This window comes from Desmodus rotundus, chromosome X (assembly GCF_022682495.2).
Source record: "Desmodus rotundus isolate HL8 chromosome X, HLdesRot8A.1, whole genome shotgun sequence".
In the NCBI taxonomy this organism is placed as follows: Eukaryota; Metazoa; Chordata; class Mammalia; order Chiroptera; family Phyllostomidae; genus Desmodus; species Desmodus rotundus.
The window spans coordinates 22,501,560-22,521,403 of NC_071400.1; the positions used below are offsets into that span (position 1 = coordinate 22,501,560).

The 19,844-nt window shown below is 37.2% G+C and overlaps 1 pseudogene; it reads right to left on the reverse strand.

Annotated features, from left to right (window-relative positions):
- Positions 1-1,334: 1,334 nt before the first annotated feature.
- On the reverse strand, positions 1,335-19,530 carry LOC112310561 (proteolipid protein 2 pseudogene; annotated as a pseudogene).
- Between the last annotated feature and the right edge of the window lie 314 nt (positions 19,531-19,844).

A 19,844-nucleotide genomic window follows, 5' to 3' on the forward strand; every position in this document is an offset into this window, starting at 1 on the left:
AAAGTACTTACAAATCTCAGCACTGAAAAAACAAACAATCCAATTTAAAAATGGGCAAAAGACCTGAATAGGAACTTCTCCTAAGAGGACATACAGATGTCAATAGATATATGAAAAGATGCTCAACATCACTAATCATCAGATAAATGCAAATTAAAATCACAATGAGATGCCATCTCACACCTGTCAGAATGACTGTCATCAATAAATCAGCAAACAGCAAGTGCTGGCAAGGATGTGGATAAAGGGAAATCCTTTTGCACTATTGGTTGGAATGCAGATTGGTGCAGCCACTGTGGAAAGCATTATGGAGATACCTTAAAAAATTAAAAATGGATCTACCTTTTGACCCAGCAATCCCACTTCTGGGAATCTATCCTGAGGAACACAAAACTCTAATTTGAAAGAACATAAGCCCCTCTATGTTCATTGCAGTGTTATTTACAATCACCAAGATATGGAAGCAGCCCAAGTGTCCATCAGTAGATGAGTGGATAGAACAACTGTGGGACATTTACACAATGGAATGCTACTTGGCTAAAAAAGAAGAAAGTTTTATCCTTTGTGACAGTATGGATGGATCTGGAGAATATTATGCTAAGTGAAATAATCCAGAGAAATACTAATACCACATGATTTCATGCATGTATATGGAATATAATGAAGAAAATGAATCAAGAAAAACAGAGACGGGCTCATAGATGGAGAGCAGATGACAGCTAGTGCCTTGGGGAGGTTAGAGAGTGGAGGGACTGAGCAAAAAGCAAAAGGGACTCATGGACATGGACAACAGTGTGGTGATTGCTGGGGGGAATGGAGGTATAATGGAATTAAATGGTAATAGAAAAATAAAATAAAGATTACATTTTTAAAATGTGAATAATTCCTTACAGTATCTCTTATGATTCTTTGCATTTGTGTTGAGTTTCAGTGTCTCCTCTTTTATTTCTGATTTTATTTATTTGAGTTTCTTAATATTCTAACAATCTGTTTATTATCTATTTATATTTATCCCTCCACAGAACCACCACCTTGCTGAAGTTATTGGGAGTGGGCCACAACCTGGGGGCTGAAGTGTGAAATCTGAGGCACACTTTCCCTCACTTTGTGGCTTAGGTAAGGGCATAGTCCAGGCAGAACTGGTGTGTGCTTTTGTATACTTGAAAAGGGGGACCTAGGCACATCAATAAAGGTGGCCACAACCAGGAGGGTTGATTGGCGGCCTGGAACACATATTCTCCTGATAAAGGCACTTTTACCTCAATAGGGGCCTGGGAGTTGGCTAGCAGTGTTTGTAGGTTTAAGGAGGAGTCATTTCAGTGGAAGTGTTTTTTTCAGGTTGCAGAGAGAAATGAAGGTTGTTCACCTACATCTGCAGGGTCAGTAGGAGCTGCTCTATGTCTTTGCTGCCTGAAGGGGAAGGTGAAATAGACATCAAAGCCAAAGAGGCTCACAGCAATAGGCCCATCACACCTGCAATGATTTTGGAATGGTTTCCTTTCTCAATGAGGACAACAATGGAGATGATCAGGTAGAGAATAGCCACTGTGAGGGTTTAGAAGAAATCACTCCAAGGTCAGTTGATGATCTTTATCCTTGTGTTCAGCTCACATATGTAGATGACAAAGAAGATAGCAGCAAGGATCATCTCAACCACTGACAGAGAGAATTATGCCGATGTGGAGGTGATGAATCAGATCAGATTGACCAGGCACAATATAATCTCAGCAAACAGAAGAAATCCCTTGAGGGCAAGTGTGAAGTTGGTGCAGTTGACCCAGCAGCCAGGGGTGGAGAAGCACTTGGCATCCACAATTGCATGAGCCAGAATCTCTATAGGTTAGATGATGTGCTTGCTTTCTTGAAGCTTAGAGGACAGTGCACACTTTGCCATCTTGTCCACTGTTTGGCTGGGTTATTTGACCTTTATGTATACATTTCTTAGACTAGCTAAAAGTTTGTCAGTTGTATTTATCCTTTCAAAAAATGAACTCTTAGTTTCATTGATCTGTTCTATTTTTTAATATATTTTAATGATTATGGTATTACACTTATAGAAATTTCCCCCCTTTGCTCCTCTCTGCCTAGTACCCCCTTCCTTCCAGCAGTCCCCCCCACCTTAGTTCATGGCCATGGGTCATGTATATGTGTTCTTTGGCTACTCCATTTCCTATGCTGTTCTTAGCACTCTCCTATGTATTCTGTACCTACCAATTTGTACTTCTTAATCCCTGCAACTTTCCCCCCATTCTTCCTCTTACCCTTCATGACTGATAACTTTTCAAATGATCTCCATATTTTTATTGTTTCTGTTTTGCTTGTTTGCTTAGTTTGTTTTTAATTTTTTAAATATTTTTTTAGTTTTTAAAGATTTCATTTATTTATTTTTAGACAGAGGGGAAGGGAGGGAAAAAGAGAGGGAGAGAAACATCAATGTGTGGTTGCCTCTTGAGCAACCTGTTGGGGACCTGGCCTGCAACCCAGGCATGTGCCCCAACTGGGAATTGAACCAGTGACCCTTTGGTTCACAGGCCAGCATTCAATCCAACCAGGCCATACACCACAAGTGAGCCACACCAACCAGGGCTTAGTTTGTTTTTTAGATTCAATTGTTGGTAGCTGTGAATTTATTGCCATTTTAATGTTCATAGTTTTGATCTTTTTATTAAAAAAGTCCCTTTAAGTTTTCATATAATAATGGCTTGGTGATGGTGAACTCCTTTAGCTTTACATTGTTTGGGGAGCACTTTATCTGCCCTTCTGTTCTAAATGATAGCTTTGCTGGATAGAATAATTCTAGGTTGTAGGTCCTTGCTTTTCATCACTTTGAATACTTCTTGCCAGTTACCTTTAGCCTGCGAAGTTTCTTTTGAGAAATCAGCTGTTTTATGGAGACTCCTTTGTAGGTAACTACCTGCTTTGTCTTGCTGCTTTTAAGATTCTCTCTTTATCTTTAACCTTTGGCAATTTAGTTATAATGTGTCTTGGTGTGGTCCTCTTTGGTCCAACTTGTTTGGGACTCTCTGTGCTTCCTGGGCTCTCTTGCATGTCTATTTCCTTTACCAAATTAGGGAAGTTTTCTTTTATTATTTTTTCAAGTAAGCTTTCATTTTCTTGCTTTTTCTCTTCTACTTCTGGCAGCCTTATGGTTCGAATGTTGGTATGTTTGATGTTGTCCCAGAGGTTCCTTAGCTTATCCTTGTTTTTTTTTTCCTTTTGCTTTTCTGAATGAATGTTTTTTTTTTTTCTTCCTTATATTCTAAATCGTTGATTTTATTCTTGGCTTCATCCACTCTACAGTTGGTTCCCTGTAAATATTTCTTTATTTCATTTAGTGTAACCTTCACTTCTGCCTGGGTCTTTTTTATGTTGTAGAAGTACACAATGCGTTCCTTGAGCACCCTAATAAACAATGTTTTGAATTCTGCATCCGTTAGATTGCTTATCTCTAATTTGTTTAGTTCTTTTTCTGTAACCTTGCTCTATTATTTCATTTGGGTCATATTTCTTTGTCTCCTCATTTTGATAGTCTCTTTGTGTGTGTCTTTATGTATGAGGTAGAGCTGCTTTGACTCCCTGTCTTAGTAGTGTGATGTATTGTAGAAAAGTGCACCCATAAGTTGGATGGGGCAGAGCCTTAGTTATTCATCTGGGTGGGGCAACCCATTTTAACCACATTGACGGAGTCTCCAATATGGTGTTGCCAATCTGTGGCTCTGTGTGTGTGTTTGCTTCAGCAGCACACGCTGAAATTGGAACAATACAAAGAAGATTATCATGACAGTTGTGCAAAGATCTGTTCTATTGTTAATTTTGGTCTTTATTTCTAATTTTATCTGTTATTTCCTTCCCTATGCTAACTTTGAGCACAATTTATTCTTTTTCTAGTTACTTGTCTAGTTACTTATTTTATATATTTTTCTTAATGTGGGCATTTATCTCAATAAAATTTTCTCTTTGAACTAGTTTTGATGCCTTTTAAGTTTTCGTGTAATGTGTTTTTATTTTTGTTTTACATATTTTTTGTTTTGATTTCTTCTTTAACTAATGGTTGTTCAGGTGTATGTTGTTTAATTTCCATTTACTGTGAATTTTCCACTTTTTCTCCTGTATTGGTTTCTAGTTTTATACCAATGTGGTCAGAAAAGATATTTGGTATGATTTCAGTCTTCTTAAATTTGATAAGACTTGTTTCACCAAACAAGTCTTACATACAGGGTCTGGCAAAAAGAATGCCTCTTTTTATTACAAAAACTTTTATTACAAAGTCATAAGCATGTAATTCTGTAATATAACAATACCACACTCAAGCACACCGCATGACATTTTAGGTGAAATTTTCAAATTGCTGTCCATCTTGTGTGAGATATTCACATACCCTACCTACCACACTCAAGCAAGCCTTACTTCTGTCAGACACTTTATATTTTATCCTGTAGAACATTCTGTGTGTATTTGAAAAGAAGGTTTATTCTGATGCTGTTCTGTAATATCTTTTGTAGATGTCTATTAGGTTTATTTGGTCTACAGTAGTTCCAACCCAATATTTCTTTATCACTTTTCTGTCTGGATGATATATCCAGCATTGAACATGGGGACTTGAAGTCTCAAACTATTTACTGTATTATTGTCCATTTCTACCTTCAGATCTTTTTGAATTTAATTAATATATTTAAGTGCTTTAATTTTGGGTGCATATATATTTACAAGTATTGGATGGATTATCTCTCTCATTTTTTAAGATTCTATTCATTCACTTTCAGACAGATGGTAATGGAGGGATAAAAAGAGACAGAAACATCAGTATGTGGTCCCCTACTGGGGACCTAGCCTGCAACCCAGGCATGTTCTCTGACTGGGAATCAAACTGGCAACCCCCTGGCCTGCAGGCCGGCACTCAATCCACCAAGCAACACCAGCCAAGGCAATTGTTGGATTCTCTTAATTTAACTCTTTATCATTACATGATAATCTTCTTTTTTCTCTTGTTACAATTTTGACTTAAAATCTCTTTTGTCTTATATAACTATAGCTACCCTTGTTCCTCTTTTTGTTTCCATTTGCACATAGTATCTTTTCCCATCCTTTCATGTGGAGCCTGTATTTCCCTTAAAGTTGAAGTGAGTCTCTGGTAGGCAACATATAGCTGAGTATTTTTTTAAAATTCTGCTCACCCACTATATGCCTTTTGACTGGAGAATTTAAGCCATTTACATTTAAAGTAAATATTGATACGTAAGGGCTTATCAATGCCATTTTATTGTTTTCCCACTGTTTTATACTTTGTTTCTCCTTTTCTTCCTTTCTTGCTCTTTTCCTTTGTGAATTTTTTTTTTTTATTTTGCGTAGTGGTATCTAATTTCTTTCTTTTAATCTCTCTCTCTCTCTCTCGCTCTCTCTTTCTCTCAAGCTAATAACAACTTTAATTCAATTTTATAAAAAAACGCTACCTTTTTACTTCCTTATTGATATTTTATGTTTTGATGCCATGTTTCATCTTTTTATATAGTGTATTTGTTAATATATTATTTTAAATATAGTTGTTGCTAACACTTTTGTCCTTTAACATTTATATGAGGGGGACCCAAAAACTGGAATTTATTTATAAAAATTGTGTATTTTTTCTTATATATTTAAATTTTAGTCACCTTCAAAATACTCTCCATTTGATGTAATATACATATCAAGACATTTTTTCCACTGCTCTAAACAGTTTTTGAACTCGCCAATTTTGATGCTTTTTAGTGCTTCTGCTGTTTTTTGTTTTACCTCTTCCACATTAGCAAAACATTTCCCATCGAGGACATTTTTCATTCAGGGAAACAAATATAAGTTGCTCAGGGTAAGATCAGGTGAATAGGGAGGGTAGGGCACAGGAATCCTGCCATAAGTGGTCAAAAACTGCTGACCACTCAGTGCAGTATAGGCAAGTGTGCTCGTAAATCACCCATCATGAAGTGGGAAAACACGTTGAAAGAGTCTTAAAAAAAATTCACTAAAGTTGAATGCAGCCTCTCACAACATCACCAGCTGGTATAGTGATACTTAGGTTCCTAGAACAGTGACCTAGTGGGGAAGCCTGTACTACAAAGGGCCTGCCATCCAGAAGATAATTTTTGGGGACCCTCCTTCATACTAGAGTTAAGCAATTAAAGTGCCAATATTGCAGTATTAGAGTATTCTGAATATGACTTATGAATATAGACTTATGTTTAATAGTATGCTTTATATCTTTTTTTGTTAATAATTATTGTCTTTTCAGCATTTATTTTAAGGCAGGTCTGATGTTAATACACTTTCTCATCTATTGTTTATCTTGGAAATTCTTTAGCTTACCTTTATTTCTGAAGGATAACTTTTTCAGGTAATATATGTCTGGTTGAACATTTCAGCACTTTGAATATATCTTCCCAGTGTTTCCTGGCCTGCAAGGTTTCTGCCTAGAAATCCACTGATAGCCTTATGGAGGTTACATCATAGGTGAGTGATTCTTTTCTCTTGTTGCTTTTTAAATTTTCTTTTTCTTTGTTTTTAGGCAGTATCGTTATAAAATGTCTTGGAGAAGATCTTTTCGGTTGAAACACTTTGGTGACTTATGGGTTTTATGAACTTAGATGTCAAATCTCACCTCATATTTTAGAAATTCTCAGCCATTATTTATTTAAGTCTGCTTTTTGTTCCTTTCTCCCTCTATTTTCCTTGTGGAATATCAGTAAAGTGCATGTTTAGTTAGTGGTATCTCATAATTCATGTACACATTCTTTGTTCTTTGATTCTTTTTCAAACTTTCACGCTCTTAAAAATTAATTTGTTTTTGATAAATAAAAATTGAGTATATTTTCTATACAATATGATAAATGTATTCATAGTAAAATAGCTAGCATATTCAAACTAATTAAGAAATCAATTACCTCCCATAATTGCCATTTGTGTATGTATGTTCGTGTGTGTGCATGTATGTGGTAAGAAAACTTCAGGTCTACTCTGTTAGCAAATTTTTTAGTAACAGAAAGAACATAATGTAGAATGGTGCTTACTGGTGGCTGGTTTCAGGAAGAATAGAAGATATTGATTATAATGTACACACTTTCAGTTATAAGATAAAAGTTCTGGAGACATAATATGCAGTATAGTGACTATAGTTAATAATAACATTGTGTTATTTATGCAGTGTCAAGTTCCTTGCTAAAATTTCAAGTTGAGTTTATCTACATGAGGGTATTATGCATATTTTTGTTATACCTTTTAATTTTATTTTATGTAAGTTTGTTGAGCTCCTCATGTATATGGTTTTTTTGTGCCTCTTCTTTCTCAAATTGTAACATCTCCTTTGTGCCTGGTTATCTTTCACTGTTTTCTTGGCATTGTATTTTAAATAAACATTTTTCAAAAATTTTAGAATTATTTTGATATTTACAGACAAATTGCAAAGATACTGAAGACAGTTCCTTTATACCCTATGTCCATTTTCCCACTTATTAACATCCTAAGTTAATATGATAAATCTGTCACGATTAACAAATCAATATCAACATTATTATTATTAACTAAGGTCCACAGTTTATTCCAATGTCCTTTATTTTTACCTAATTTTCTTTTTTCTGTTATAGAACTCTATCCAGCTTACCACATTTCATTTAGTTGTCATGAATTCTTAGCCTCCTCTTGGTTATGACAGCTTCTCAGACTTTCCTTATTTTTATGACCTTGACAATTTTGAGCAGTATTGGTCAGGTATTTTGTAGGATGTCCATCAATTAGGATCAATTGGGTTATGCTATCATGTTGTTTAGATGTAATTATCATAAAATGTCATATTAATTTTGAAGTCAGAAACGAGTCACCAAATAGCTATTGTGTGAATGAAATCAAGTCCATTAAAGTCTTAGTACAGTTTCTCTGAGAGGGTCAAACTGTGAGTGGAGGATAACAATTCTCGATGACTACCTTCATGGTGGTCAATAGCTTATTGGACATTTCTCCCTCTAAATGATACAAAGATTCATTAAAGGTAAATATTAGGTCTTCAGTTATGGTGTATTATTAACAAAGGTGGCAGTGGCAAAATTCATATAATATGGCCCAAATGATATCTAGACATTTAAAAAAACACATAAAAACTTCAAATAACTGGAATTACAAGAAGAGAATAAATGGTATTTAAATGGCAGTGGTTTGTGTTACGTCTATTTATAGTAATTTTAGTGGATAACAAATTGAAGAAAACTACTTTTTCAATTAGAGGAAAAATTTTGGAAGCTATAGATAGTTATATCTAAGTACATTCAGTCATTATGTTTTGGCTAAAATTGGAACCATTTATAACTGGAAAATATTCAATATATGAGAGTCACCGCATTCTTTATTAAATCTACAGATGATACCAACTCTCTTTTTGTTCAAGCTCACATTGTCCAACTAATTTTGAAGTATGACCTTTTCATGTACTATTTGGGATATTTTCATAACACTCAGTTAACACTAAGCTCTTTTAAACTTCAGCTTCTTTTAAAAGGAGATACCAACCTGAGGGGGAAAAGCCACCTGCTAAGCTTTCAAACTTATTTATATTAAAAAAGAAATAAATAGCTTACAGTCATACGAGTATCAGGATCAAGGCTTACTGAGGTCACTGAAATAAATGAATGCAACATTCAGTGAATGGGAAATGGAAATCCCATATAAAAGAGATTGGGAGACAGCAGAGAAAATGAGCAGCTAAGGCAAAAAGGAGAAACTGCTAAAATCAGTGGAGGTAAATTGATAGTAGGTATTTCACATGTCAGAAAGGAGGCATAGCAATGGTAAGATGATTACTGGACAGCTTTTCAGAAAAGGAATTTCTCATAAAAGAGGATAATGACATATGAAATTGGTGAGGGAAGTTGAAAAGGAAGAAAGTGTCAATATGGTATTAACAAAGCACTAAGTTAAAACATAGGAAAACAAGAAATGACAAACTGAGTAGCAAACTACCATCTGACTGTGATGGGATCAGTCAGGGTTCCTCATGCATTTTACAGCTGTGCCTCAGCTCATTGTGACCCTCATGAGAAATAGTGAGCTTTCCATGACACAATCAGTGTCTTGTGGTATCTCTGATTCTTTTTCAAAAACCTCTCTTCCTAGGACAGTTCCTAATTTATCAATGATAACCAATGCTAGGTAAATAACAGCTCCTATAAAAGTATGGTAGAATTTTGTGTTATGTTTACTGTAGTAAGATCAGATACAGTTTTACTAAAATGTAGATTATAGTTCTTGAACATGAAAGAGAATTGGACGATGCTGTGTGTCAATAGAGTATTAACTGAATTGAATTTTTAAGTTATAAGTTTCAGGGATTTGGAGGTATCTGGGTTCATGGGTATCGGAGGTGTATTGTTAAGAAGATATACTTGGTAGTGATGGCAGTTACAAGTTAGCTGGTAAATGAAGACTTATTTCCCCATTATGTTACTACATATTTCCTGTATCCTAAGCCATCAATTTCTGCACCTCACCTTTATGTCCTTATCAATCAAGAGTTAGACAACAAGATTTATGGGACTCTTTAAAAAGCATAATTCTGTGAATCAACATTATTATATAACACTTTATATTTGTTCAACTATTTTCCTATGCCTTATGTAATTTGATACTCAGCATAATTTGCAGAGGAATGCTTGACAGAACTTTTTTTTGTTTGTTTGTTTGTTTGGTTGTTTGAAGATGTAGGCTCAGAAAAAGTTCAACGAGTTGGGACTTCCAGTCAAGATGGCAGCATAGGTAAACACAGCTGACCTCCTTGCACAAAAACAACAAAATTACAACTAAACTATAGAATAACTATCATTCAGAACTGTCAGAAATTGGGCTGAATGGAAATCATAGAACTACAGAATTAAAGAAGAAATGACATTGAGGCTGGTAGGAGGGATGGAAACACAGAATGGGTTGGTCTCACACCCATATGTGGAAGATAAATATCGAGAGGGATACCTTAGGAGTGAGCTGTCTCATTGCCACACAGGGCTCCCACTCCAGGGTTTAAGTACCAGGAGGATATGTCACGATAACTTCTGGCAATAAAAACCAGCAGGGTTTGAGGCTGTGAAAGACAGAAACTTCAGGAGTCCCAGGAAGTTCCTCTTAAAAGGCCCACACACAGACTTACCTGGACTCACTCTGTTTGAGCACCAGTGCCAGGGCAGCAGATTGAAAGGCATCAGAATCATATGAGGAAGGACTGTAGTGTCCAGCACCAGGTCAAGAGCTAGAGGGCAGCTTTCTCCCAGGAAGAAGTGCTGGCAGGGGGCATTATTCCTTTTCTGGTCCCTCCCCAACAGAGCCACAGAACTGGCAGCCAGGTGCCATATCTGAGACTCTTTAAACCTGACTCACAATATTTGCCCCACCCTGGTGATTATCTGAGGCCTTGCACCACCCAACTTTCAGGCCCACCCAAGCTGTTTCTAGCAACTTTTCCATATAAATGGCTTGCCTTGGTCCATGATTCAGATATTCCTAAATTCTCTCAGGCAAGCAGCATCTGGCTTCAGCAAGTCCTGTACCACTCACTAAGTTGCCCCAGTCCTGGCACTAGCAGCAGTCAGGCTTGGTTCACAGCTTGCCCTTTCCTGGGCACCCCCAAGCCCAGCACAAATAGCAGCCACCTACAGATCACTTGTAGCTTATGCTGTGTGACCCCAGACAGAACACAGGCAGTGGCTGACCTTGGATGTGCCAACGGTAATCAAGGCTCAGCTACAAGAGGAGGGTATACACAGCCCACAAGGCAGGCACATATTGAATACACAGCTTGGGTAATAGGAAGGCTGTTCCACTGGGCCCTATAGGACACCTACTACATCAAGCATGGGATATGTAGCAGCTCTACTTAATGCATACACAGAAATGTGAGGAGGTTTCCAAAAATGAGACAAAGAAACACAGCCCAAGTGAAAGAACAGACCAAACCTCCAGAAAAAGAGCTAAACAAAATGTAGACAAGCAATCTACTAGATGCAGAGTTCAAAACACTGGTTATAAGGATGCTCAATGAACTTACTGAGGATCTCAGCAGCATAAAAAAGATCCAGTCAGAAACAAAGGATACACTAATTGAAATAAAGAACAATTTACAAGGAATCAACAGTAGAGTGAAAGAAGCAAAGAATCAAATCAGTGATTTGAAACATAAGAAAGCAAAAACAACCAATCAGAACAACAAAACAAACAAGCATGCAAAATATAACCAGAGACATTGAAATTAAGAACAAACTGATAGTAACCAGAGGGGAGGTAGGAGGGGTAATGGGAGGTGGGAAGGGGGAAGGGCTTTCAGGAACATGTATACAAGACACATGGAGAAAACCCAAGGGGTGTAGGATCAAGGGTGAGAAGTGGGGATGGCTGGAATGGGGGGAGTGGTGGAGGGAAAATGGAGATAACTGTACTTGAACAACAACAAAAAATGTGAAAAGAAAAAAGAACAGCAAAAAGAAAAAAGAATCCAAAAACATGAAGATAGTGTAAGGAGCTCCTGGGACAACTTCAAGCATACCAACAGTCCCATCATGGAGTTGCTGGAAGAAGAGAAAGACAAAGAAATTGGAAACCTATTTGAAAAAATAATGAAAGAAAATTATCCTAACTTGGTGAAGGAAATAGACATACAACTTCAGGAAGCACAGTGAGTCCCAAACAAGATGAACCCAAAGAGACCCACACCAAGACACAACAGAATTAATATATAAAAGGTTAAAGACAAGGAAAGGATCTTAAATGCAGCAAGAGAAAAGCAGTTAGTTACCTACAAGGGAGCTCCTATAAACTGTCAGCTGATTTCTCAAAAGAAACTTTTCAGGCTAGAGGATATTGGCAAGAACTATTAAAAGTGATAAAGACTAAGGACCTACTACCAAGATTACTCTAGTCAGCAAAGCTATCATTTAGAATTGAAGGACAGATAAAGATCTTCCCAGACAAGAAAGAGCTAAAGGAGTTCATTATGACCAAACCTGTGTCATATGAAATGTTAAGGACTCTTCTTTAAGAAGAAGAAGATGAAAAATATGAACAATAAAATGGCAATAAATACATATCTATCAACAACTGAATCTAAAAAACAAAATAAGCCAACAAGCATAACAGAAACAGAATCACAGATATAGAAAATGTTTTGATGGTTGGCATATGGGAGGGGGTCAGGGGAATGGGTGAAAAAGATGAAGGGATTAAGAAACACAAATAGGTAATTACAGAATACACATGGGGATGTAAAGTACAGCACAGTGAATAGAATAGCCAAATAACATATATGCACGATCCATGGGCATGGACAACAGTGTGGGAATTGCTTGAGGTCATGCAATTCACTTGGTTTCTTTCCCTTCCTCCCTTCCTTCCTCCCCCTCCCTCCCTTTCTCCTCCACCCCTTAGGGATTTACCTTATTTTTCACAAGCTGAGAAATTCATTTAAAATTATATTTGTTTTAGTTTATACACAGTGTGGATGTTTTGTAAAAGAAGGACTTTTAAGATTATTCATTCTTCCATACTAATGGACATGGAGTCTACTCTTGTCTGTATTGGGTATTCAATAAATATTCAAACATATGTCATATATTCAATAAATGTTTATTGAATAAAGATATAATGTTAGGGAATATGAAAAATTATCTTCTGAAATGGCCTTTAGAGTTCTGTACCAGAATCCTGGAGTAAATGTACCCAGGGTATAAAGTCTAGTATTTTTTAAAGTATTTTCCCCTGGAATGCTTACTTTTATGTCTATATCTTCTTCATTACTATAGGTTTAGTAAGGAATGTTGTATACATTTTTGAAATGTACACATTTTTCTGTATACATGAGAAATTGAGTATAGGTTTATTTGGAGTTGATTAAGTATGGTATCAAACTCACTCTCCCCTAACTATAAAATATAACATTTTTAAATTTTATTTTTACATCACCATTTATCCCCCTATACCTCTTTCACCTCCACCCACCTATCAGTAGTCACCACACTGCTGTCTGTGTCCATGAGTTCTTTCTTTTTTCCTTTTTTCTTTTTTGTCCAATCCCTTCATCACCCCTCCCAACCTCCTGCCTGAGCTGTCAGCCTGCTATCTATGAGTCTGTTTTTATTTCACTTGTTAGGTTAGTTAGGAGTTGAATAAGGATAGGGAAAACCTCACTCTCCCTACCTTTAAAATATGACTTAAAAATATGTATCCTTTTATTCTTCACAATTGTTACTTTTTTGCTTAGTTCTGCAAGAAAAGTGACCAAGTAAAAGGAAGCTCATATAAGCAGCAAAAATGTTTTGAAAACTAAAGACATGATAACCAGAAACATTTGTGTCTTTGTTTTAGAGACCATGAAAACAGGCCGGGGTTCTTTGAGAAACCATGAGCTATACTTTGCACCAGGTATAGTGATGCATGAATTTTTTGGCGTTGAGAATCTTTATCATTGTTTATGAGATTTCATGACAGTTCTCTTCCCTTAACAAAACCTGTGAGAAAGAAAATCATGGCCCTTTACTGCTGTCTGCTTATTGCTTATGTGGTGCTCACAGGTATACCTGGGTGTTCTGTTGAACATAAACACATTTCTCAAAACACCAACATCAGACAAGGTCACTCTATGACCATAAAAGCACAAGGTAAGATAAGACCACTTTGAAAGCACGTCTGAGCACAGACTAAAACAAGCACACCTTCTAAAGCACAAAAATGACTAAATGTCTACTATTCTGGTAAGTGAGTGATACTTCTTCACCAACTGCGGTTTTAGCCCCACTGCATTCCTTGTACATTCTATATAAAAATTATTGAGTCCCAATCACAGAATTACCACTGTTTCCTGAGAGAACCTAATCCCTATGTACTTAAACCTTCCCCAGAGTAAATTAGTGCAAGCCTAAATCCTGTAACAAGTTCTTTTCACTGAAATGTCCCCACTATCCCCCATGGTATGCTGTCACCTCATTGCAATGAACCAAGAAAATTAAAGAGACTCAATGGTGTGTTTTTGGTAGTCTTTGACTGGAGGGCGTTGACTCGTGGGTGTCATGGTGCATTTTATCTTGAATCAAGACCAAACAAATTTTTTTTGTAATATTTATCAAAATTTACCAACAGGCTTTGAGAGCACTGGTTTCAAAAAGCATGGATCTGAACAATCCCTTGACTTATTATCACTGATGATGTACATAGGTGTAGGAATATGATGGTACTCTATCTGCAAAACAAATATGGAAAACATGGGATTTAAACTAATTTTGGGAGATTTAGTTAATTGCATATTGGTGACACTCTTAACTGATATTAATTTTCTAGTCTGGATTTCCATTAACATAATGGCAATATTCACAACTGGTTATTGACTTTCTCCCATGCCCATCCTACCCTATTTCCAAAGAACCAGGACAAACACTTTAGAATTCTCTAGTTCCCTTAAGGCTGAAAAGATATTAGAATTACACATTTACCTTTTAAATTTCTAGTAGCATAATCTCATAGATCAGGTGAAACCAGTTTAATGAAAATTTGGAGTGTGAGAAAATATGTATGGCTTGTGAGCCTTTTAAAGGAAGAAGGGTTTGATGTGCTGAAAGAGCAAGAGGGACAGGGGGAGTCTGGATTTATTTCCCACCCTCAGAACATTTGGCCTGGATTTGTTAAAATGTTAAGAATGATGAATGAGCTATAAATAGAAGATTTCTCTGACTGTGAGCCATAAACAGCCATAAATGGATTAGACCAAACAGCTGGGAGCAAAATTGTGGGCATTATGCAGGCACACAGAACCGGCTGTGGACTGTAACTAGCATCCCACCCTATTGATTAGCAGTTCCACAGGCCGTAATAAAACCACCGTAGTTAATTGCTAGGAAGAGGCACACACCCAGAAACAGACAAGTTAAGGTGTCAGTCCTCCAGTTTATTGCTCAAAGGCAGCATAATTTGTGTTTCATTATAGCACGTTCACTGTAGGATTTATAAAGCTCAATCAAATACAACCTCCTCCCCAAAATACACCCCCCACATACTTCTTGGGTCTAGGAACATTTTATTATATTTTGTTGCCTTCTAGTTAAGTATCAGTGTCTTTTCTAGCCAGACCTATCTGATTTGTAAACATTCCAAAGAAAAAACCCATATTTTTATAGTGCAGTGCAGTCTGGGTAATATAGAAGGGTGTTTTTCGACATCAGGCCACCGATTTTCTCCACTCTGTCAATGTGGGCTCCTTTAATTTTTTACACATTTTTACTCACACAGAAGTCATAAGAGGAGCAATCCCATAAACCACAGGTGGCAAACACAAGGCCCGAGGGCCAAATCCGGCCCTCTGCCCTGTTTTATCCAGCCCAGCACTTTGTTTGTACCCAGAGGCAGCTCGGAGCTCCTTGTCCCTAGTTAAGGAGTAACATTTATACAGTCCTAAAATTACATTTGGCCCTTTGAAGGCAACCAGGAGGCTGATATGGCCCCTGGTGAAAATGAGTTTGACACCCCTGCCATAAACTATACAAAGGGAAGATTAGGTATTCTTTGTTATTGTTATACCTGAGATAAAGTGACAAGTGTTTGATGTGGAGTTTCTCCTCCATTTAAGACTCCCAGCATACAACCTGGCTAGTGTGGTTCAGTGGGTTGAGTGCTGGTGAACCAAAGGGTTGCTGATTCAATTCCCGGTCAGGGCACATGCAGGCCAGGTCCCTGGTAGGGGGTGTGTGACAGGCAACCACACACTGATGTTTCTCTCCCTTTCTTTCTCCCTCCTTCCCCCTCTCTAAAAGTGCATAAATAAAACCTTTTTTTAAAAAGGAAAAATTAAAGACTCCCAGCATATAATATACAGAATGTTTAGCGTTATGTTATATAATGTTATAGAAAAGGCTAATGCGTTATTTAGTTTTGGGTTCTATCACAGCCATCCTATTTGATAAGGTAATACATCTTTTGAGACTTTATTATAATAGGAAACATGAGGAGTATTGGCTGTTTCCCTTTAATACTTTTACCCTAGAGTGAATTGCATGTGTATGTGCTGGGATCATAGATTATGTGTATCATTGGCATTGGAGGAAATGGGTGTGTCTTGTCAATACAAAATGTGATGTAAACAGAACTTATTTCCAGTTATCATGCATGACTATATCTGGCTTCCTGCTACATTCTAGAATATACTTTTCCTTCTGCCATATTCCTGAAGTTTATACACTTGGAAGCCAAAGGCACTAATCATTTTATTGGTTCTGCACACAGTCATTGATATCTTCGACTTGATTTTTTTAAGACATGAGAGAGAAGTTGTTTGCTAGTAACCACAGCCACTCAGCCTGCCTGACAATTTGATTTACAGCTTTGGCCTCTTGTACCCTACTCTCACAGCTAAACCATGAATATGGGCTGAAACACAGTAATCTGTGTTTCAATCAAAGAGTTAATATGTATTTATTGAGCATCTACTATGTACCAGACAGGTTGGCACTTACAGACAGAGGACATGTTATTGGATTCATTATCTAAATTAAAACTTTTATTTAATGTGCTAATGTCTCTACCACGTATTTATTTCTTTTCAGAGTACCATGATGCATGCAACCATTAGGATTTCTGTTTTAGGTTTTAAAGCAATATAGGAGCTTTAGCTCCTATTGCTGAGGGATGGGCCTCAGGACAGAGCTCTGGATAAATTACGTTTTTCAGTTAGTGTCTCTGCCCATCTAGGAAGACCTTGGAAGAGTCAAGCCCCTAAGAATGAACAATTCCCCCTAGACCAATGAATGCTGAGCTCTTTGATAAGGAATAACTTTACATGCAATATTATTTTATATTAGTTTCAGATGTATGGCATAGAGTTCTCTCTGATATTTCCAGTGCCCACCAGGCACCATACATAGTTATTATAGTATTACTGACTATATTTCCTAAGCTGTATTTTACATACCCTTGATTATTTTGTAACTACCAACCTGTGCTTCTCAATCCCTTTACCTTTTTCACCCATCACCCAACCCGCCTTCCTTCTGGCAACCATCAATTTATTCTGTGTATCTATGAGTCAGTTTTTGTTTCGTTTGTTTGCTTACGTTGTTGTTTAGATTTCACATGTAAGTGAAATCATGGTATTTGACTCACTGTCTTATTACACTTGTATAATACCCTCTAGGTCCATGCATGCTGTCGCAAATGGTAAGATGTTGTTTTTTATGGCTGACTAATATTCCTTTTGAAAAGGTATAAGACAACTGAAACATTTACTTCAATAATACATTAAACAAGTCTGGAGCACATAAAAGGGATGAATTTAGTTGTTGAATTGACTACCCTGAGCAGCTGTTGGAAGTTAACTCTCTTGTCCTGATCAACTCTGTAATGGGTTGAACTGTGTACCCCAACAGCATATGCCCAACCCTAACTTCTAATACCTGGGAATGTGACCTTATTTGGAAATAAGGTCTTTTTCTTAGACATTATTTATTTTTAGAGAAAGGGGAAGGGAGGGAGAGAGAGAGAAATGTACATCAATGTGTGGTTGCCTCTCATGCACCCCCTAATGGGGACTTGGCCCAGAACCCAGGCATGTGCCCTGATTGGGAATTGAACCGGCAACCCTTTGGTTTGCAGGCTGGTGCTCAATATACTGAGCCACACTAGCCAGGGCTCGAAATAAGGTCTTTATGAATGTAATTTAATTAAAGATCTTGAGATGACAACATCCTGGATTTGAGGTGGGCCCTAAATCTCTTGACTGGTGTTCTTATAATAAGAGAAAAGAGAGGGAGATTTGAGATGTGGAGAGACAGAAGGAAAGGCTTTGTGAAGGTGGAAGCAGGGATTAATGTGATGCAGCTGCAAGCCAAGAAATGCTGGCAACAACCAGAAGCTAGGAGAGAGGAGTGGAATGGATTCTCATGGCTAGGCATCAACCTTGGTAACACCTTGATTTCAAACTTCTGACCTCCAAAACTGTGAGAGGATACATTTCTATCATTTTAAGGCATCAAGTTGTGGTAATTTGTTTTGGCCACCCTAGATGACTATTACAAACTCTTACTTTTTATTCTATACAAAGTTTCTTTGGCAGGTATTGAGTATAAATCTAGAGTTTATATCTCTAGGTCACTCTCTCCTTATTAGTTTTCTCCTGTGATGAGTAAATCTGATGCCAATTTCTTATACTCTAAACTCTACTAGCAATTTGATCATTATGTGATTTTGATTGAATATAGGCATATCACAACAACAATTTCTCTTCTAATTGCTGTCACTATTAATCTTAGAAACATGGATCACCATATGTTCTGAGCGTGATAACACTTTTCTAGACTGACTTTGCTCATCCATATATGCCATATATGAGGTCTGTCCAGAAGGTATCCAGACAGGTAATATGAAAAATAGAGACATTTATTGAAGAAGATGCAAGATACAAGAAACACTGTACATAGGACAATGATGCCTTAGTCTCCTTCAAAGTAGGCACCTTTAGGACCTCACACAGTTCTCCCAATCACCATCAACTGCCCTGTTGTTTTTTCCTGAATCTCATAGACAGTCTGAAATCTTTTCCCTTTCAAAGGTGATTTTAGTTTTGGGAAAAACCAAAAGTGACAGGGTGCCAAATCTGGGCTGTAGAGGTGCTGAGTTCCCTGGGTGATTTGACATTTCACCAAAAAATTCTGCAGGAGATGTGATTCATGAGAAGGCATGTTGTGGTGATGAAGCTGCCAATCATGAGTTGCCCATAGATGCAGCCTTATGAATCATCAGAATAGTTTCTGCAGAGGAATGTTCAAGCTTAATGAAAAATCTGATGCAGATTCATTGCTCTACTCGCTCAGTCATTTTGAATGTGATGGCCACACAGTACACATGCTCACTCAAGGGCATCTACTGCCCCATTGACTAGGGCAGTGAAGTCCTTGTTCATGCATGTGCATTCCAGTCCACTCTCCTTGGCTGCCAGGTTACATCAATGTTGTATAAACCGTTCTCATTATATTGTATAAGCAAGTGTTTTCCTTACAGTTTTACTAGGAAATCTTTCTTTTAAAAATATTTAGTTCTAGACTTCAGATATTGGTGAAAATTTTCCTTATAGCTGACTCAGTAAGTCTTGGGATTGGTAAATCACTCTTTTTTCTCATACAAGCTTTGATTTTTTTTAACAAAAAGTTCCAGCTTTCTGGACCCTTTGATTACCTTTCCTTTTCTAGAGAATAGGTTAGAGAGAGGAAATTTGTTTATAGTTTTGCGTGTACCTTTTTTTCCCCCCTGTAGTCTTTCTGTTTTACGTGTTTCTCAGAGTGGCTGGCTTCATTCTTAACAGGTCTCAGATGTCTGTCTTTTGCTTCTCACATTAACTTGGTATACTCTCAGTTCAACAGGGAGCAAGAAACATGCCCAGTGTATGATAATTTGGGTCAATTTTCCATGCAGTCTGGAGACATGTGGCATGAAGTACAAGGTTCCCTTCTGAGTAGTCTTCCCACTGTTCCCTTATAGCCAAAGCATACTGACCGTCATGGTGAGATCCTTAGCTAATTTTCAGGACATGAGCATTCAGTTTTCTGAGCTCCTTCCATCTAACTTAAATCTTATCCTGCTGGGCTTCTCATAATGTGAGTAAGACTGTTATTGCCTCCACCTCCAGTATCCAGAGTCGAATTGGCCAGTCTTATCTGGAGCATCTTTATATAAAATGGAAAAATACACTCGACCCTTTTTATGATATTACCATAAAAGAAATATGTTAGAGACTATAGAGAGATAAATTTATAACAGATTGGCCAAGGTCTATAAGCAAGAGTGATGTAGCAGGTGTGAATAGTCTTTCAAAT